This window comes from Urocitellus parryii, chromosome 1, assembly GCF_045843805.1.
Source record: "Urocitellus parryii isolate mUroPar1 chromosome 1, mUroPar1.hap1, whole genome shotgun sequence".
Classification (NCBI taxonomy): Eukaryota; Metazoa; Chordata; class Mammalia; order Rodentia; family Sciuridae; genus Urocitellus; species Urocitellus parryii.
This window is the reverse complement of record NC_135531.1, coordinates 1,191,924-1,196,879: the sequence shown is the minus strand read 5'-3', so window position 1 is coordinate 1,196,879 and position 4,956 is coordinate 1,191,924. Positions and strand designations below refer to the sequence as shown.

Below are 4,956 nucleotides of genomic sequence, written 5' to 3'. Positions count from 1 at the left end.
TCGGGGGCCTGGATGGGAGATGAGTGGGCCCAATGTCCACAGCACGGGGAGGAAGGGGCCAGGTGGGGCAACAGACAATGGGCACTAGGACACTGCGCATTTACAAGACCAACTACGGAGGAGGGGGTGGCTTCCCGTGCATGTGTGTCGGGCTGTTCGTTCTAGAATGAGGAGGGGGGTGGTCTTTACATTGTGTTCTGTGGCTGGTGAGCTTGAGGGGCTACTTTGTGGAAAGTATGAGGGCCACGATGAGACCGTAGAGGCCAAGCACCTCAGTGAAGATGAGGATCAGGATCATGCCCACAAACAGCCGGGGCTGCTGGGCAGTGCCCCGAACACCGGTGTCCCCCACAATGCCAATGGCAAAGCCAGCTGCCAGGCCACTCAGGCCCACGCTCAAGCCTGCACCAAGCTGGAGGAAACCCCTGTAGAGGCTAATACCATCATTCAGGGAGTTGGCGATGAGGACTGCCACCACCAGGCCGTAGATGGCGTTGATCCCAGCCATCACCACTGGGATGATGGACTTCATGATCAGCTCCGGCCACATGACTGACATGGCTGCGGTGCCGGTGCCACTCTTGGCCGTGCCATAGGCGACACCCAAGGCAATGAAGATCATGGCGGACGAAGCGCCCATGACTGCGAAGAAGGAAGCATACTCGGGGCTTTTCTTGGTCTCCGACATGTCTGCGGCAGGGGTGGGGCAGGGGATGAGCAGGCCGAGGCGAGGTGAAAACAGCAGATCCACGAGCGGGCGCAGAGGCGAGCAAAGGCCACCAGGATGAATCTTGATGATGCAGATCCATCCCACCCAAACACTGTGTGAAGCCTAGATCCTGGCCCCCAAACACTAAATGCCCCCAAACACTAAATTGATGTCCCTCAATACCTTTGATAACTAAAAATTTTCCTTAAGGACTGTTCTGCCTTTTTGAGAATACTATTAAGAACATATCCATTATCTACTTTATTTTAACAAGAAAGGGATGACAAACAACTTCTTTCTGGGAAAATTATTTTTTCTGATGTGTCTAAGATATAAAAAAGGCCATGATCTTGGTTAGTAACACCTTTGCCAATTATTCTAGAATCTTGGAAGGCAAGGTTGTGTTTGTGTGGGTTTAATGGGAATTCACATTAGAAATGTTGACATCTAAACACTAATATCATTTTAGCAGTTTGATGTGAGAACAGAGTTGGGAAGTGACAGCAGTGTGTAAGATAGCAGTTCTGAGTTGAGTAGAATATACATTCGTGTCATCACTTTGCAGGGTGGGTTACTTACTAGGGGTTGAACCCAGAGGCACTCTACCACCGAGTTACAGCCCTTTCTCCCTTCTTGAAATTGCAGTCTCAAACTTGGAATCCTCCTACTTCAGCCTCCCGAATTGTTGGGATTAACAAGGAAGCAGCACCATACCCAGCTGTAATCACTTTTAAAATAACCCTTTCTACTTACAGGTGTTTATATTAGCAAATTTGGAAAATATAGATAGATGTACATACACCAGTCCTTATGATATGACTCATTACAAATTATCTTTTCATTTGAAATAATGCTAGTTATGATAGAAAAAAAATAGCATTTAGCTCAAGCTAGCTACAGTGTAACAATTTTTTTTTCAACTTGTTTAACTCTAAAAAGGATGTTTATTTTGACTTTTAAAAAATCTTGTAAGGTGGGGCTGGGGTTGTGGCTCAAGTGGTAGCGCGCTCACCTGGCATGCATGCGGCCCGGGTTCGATCCTCAGCACCACATACCAACAAAGATGTTGTGTCCTCCGAAAACTAAAAAATAAATATTTCTCTCTCTCTCTCTCTTTAAAAAAAAAAAAAAAAAAGACCTCCTGTACAAGCAGAACACACCTATGGTCTTTTCTCAAAAGATTAAAAAAAAAATCTTGTAAGGTGTTTGTTGCTTATTACTATTGAAAGTAATAGTAATAAATGCTGTGGAAACAAACATGTAAGTAAAGACTTCTCGGAGGAGAATATATTTTCAATTGTGTAGAGATGTATTGAATCTCTTTGACCTGAGAAGTCAGCCAAATTGAAAATAATTATTATTATTTTTTATTTTGAGCAAGTTAAATGTCCCAGAGTAAAAGAGGTCAGTACTGTTAAAAATACTGTTAAAAATCATTACTTTTTTTTCATATTCACATATTCATAAGTAAACTAAATAAATACCAAGTTACAAATATATTGAAAATGTTCCAGTTTCTAAGCATGGAGGAAATGTTGTCAAATAGACAAAACTTGCATGCCTTTATGGAGTTTTACATTTGAGAGACATAAGAGTTAATTGGAAGAAAAACTAATAATTTACCATACAATTCTGTGGTTTATAATTAAGGCATTTCATTGATTTTTAAGATGCATATCTGAGATGGATGGAATCTTAAAATTGACATGTTTTAACCACATGGCAATTTTTCTTCTGAGTGGTACATAGAATAAGAATGTTATAAGTGTCTTAAAGGTGATGGCATCTCAGAGACAATGAAATAGGAAACATCTAAAAATGTCAGCACATTGGTAAATTTTTAGCACCCCAATAATATTCAAAGGAGACTTGCAAAAAGAAGTTACATATTTCTATATCCTTTTTTGTTTTTTTTGGAGGGGGGTGAGTACCAGGGATTGAAATCAGGGGCACTCAGCCACAGAGCCACATCCCCAGCCCTCTTTTATATTTTATTTAGAGAGAGGCTCTCACTGAGTTGCTTAGTGCCTCACCATCCCTGACGCTGGCTTTGAATTTGAGAGACTCTTGTCTCAGCCTCCAGGGCTGCTGAGGTTACAGGCATGTGCCACCACTTCTAAATCCTTCTGTATAAACTAGAATTCTTTTTTTTTTTTTTGCAAAGGTCAAGAATATTTTATTGTGGCTTGGGGGGGAGGGGAGCGCTGCGCTGCCCTGCACCCTGAGCAATTGTTGTGAGCCCAGAGGCGGGCAGAGGGAGCGGGTCAGGCCTGGCCAATGCAGCCAGCTGGCCAACCAGGGCCCTGCCCATTGGCTCCCGGGTGGGGCGGTAACCATGGCGCCCTCCAAGTTGTCGAGTGTGGGGCCCGGGCGCTCACTTGCAGCCCTTGGGCACCTTGGGGACACTGGGCTCGGCTGCCTTCTTCAACTTCTTGCTCCCAGCCGCTGCCTTCTTGGCCTTGGTGGCAGCGGCCTTCGGGGGTGCGTGCTTGTCTGCTGAGGCGCTCTTGGTGGGCCAGGCGTCCGCTGGCGCCCTGCTACCGGCTTCTTGGGTTTGTGCACCACAGGCGCGGAAAAGGGGCTCTCCATTAGCTGGCTGCCTGCTTTTGGCGATGGAGCTTGAAGGAGCCAGTGGCGCCTGTGCCGTTGACCTGCAGTAGCAAGTCATTCTGCACCACCATGCACCAAGTACTTGAGGTAGGTGCTGCTGTTCTGCTGGTCCAACCCCCGCCACCTTCTTGGCCTCTGCATAGATGCCCGCCAGCGACAGTCCACTGTACTTGCGACAAGCTGGCTGTACTTGCTCAGCTGGTTCTTCTTGCGGCTGCTCTTACGCTTGGAGACAACATGGTCCTTGTCGCTGCCCCCCATGCTTTGCCGCCCCCCCCCCCCATGGCCCCCTCTGTGCCCGGTAGCGGAAGAGCCTCCTCCAGCTCTACCGACGTGGTGGCCAGCGGGTTGGTGGCAGGTGGTGCCAGGAAGAGGAAGGTGGTGGGGGTGGGGCTTGGGCTGCAGGTACTAGGGCTGGGCGGCAGGCCTGGGGACAGGTGGGCGAGCGCCATCAGGGAGCCTGGGTGGGAGGCCGGGGCAGCTCTGGGGCTCAGGGAGGGCTGGAGCTCGGTCCCAATCCTGCGGCTGTTGCCGGCGCTACTGCTCCAAAGCTGCCTGCCTTGTGGGCGTGTGCGCTGCGCTCTGCTAAACTAGAATTTTTTATTCAGAAGATACCTATACAGATCTTTCTCCTTGTGTAAAACAAATGGAAGACCAGTGTTCATCAACATGAGGACAATTTTTTTTTGAAAAGGGTTTGAGGAAAACAAACTTCTTGGTGCTTTTCCACGAAAGCACATGGTGTGCAGTTAATGCACTTGAGATTAAATTGTTGAGACAACACAGGCAGAATTTATGGAATATGGATTATTTTTGTTTGTTTGCCCTATTTCTAAAAGTTTGTAGGTCCACTTATAATTTTTTTCAAGTGAGACATCCTTAAGTTGATTTTCAATGATTCATAGTTGTTATTGTTTTTATAAGAATGTATTTGAAAACATTTATTCTCTGTGTACACGTTTATGTAGGAAAGTAGTTCCATGATATCTCTTGGCTAGGAAGCCTGTATAGGGACTTTTTCCATCTGATACTGAGGACAGGTTTCATGGGAAACTCAACCATATGAAGGTTACATACCTATTTCCCCCAGGAGGACTTCAGCTTTGCTTATCCAAGAGTGGTCCTGGAGCTTTTTTGAAATGCAGACTGGTGGTGTACCTGAACCTGTGGGAAGAACCAGACAAGACATGTGACTCTCAGACTTGAGGGTATTACCAGGATTGCTGGACTAGTACAAAGTTTCTGATTCAGTAGTCTGGATGGGAGCCTGAGAATTTTAATTTTAACAAGTTATCACATGATGCTGATGCTGCTGATACAGGGACCATACTTGGAGAACCATTATACTAGAGTGTCCTCTTTGTACATTTTTCTCCCCTTTCCAAATTTCTTACTCATTCAAATAGCTTTTTAAAAAGAGATTATCATATTCTTTAATTTGATTGAAAGGCAAGAAAGCATTTTTTTTTGCAATGACCACACTAAGATTGCTTTTCAGCATCTAATTTCAGAGCAAAAAAAAAAAAAATACTCTTTAAACCTTAGTTTTAAGTCTTATCTATGGGTGTCTCTTTCTCTTCTTTCTGTAAGTATTCTTTTTAATGTTTGAAAATTCTTTTAATGTAGATAACATGTTC

At 45.2% G+C, this 4,956-nt stretch overlaps 1 pseudogene; it reads right to left on the bottom strand.

Annotated features, from left to right (window-relative positions):
- Positions 1 to 220: 220 nt before the first annotated feature.
- Positions 221 to 688, bottom strand: LOC144253320 (V-type proton ATPase 16 kDa proteolipid subunit c pseudogene; annotated as a pseudogene).
- Between the last annotated feature and the right edge of the window lie 4,268 nt (positions 689 to 4,956).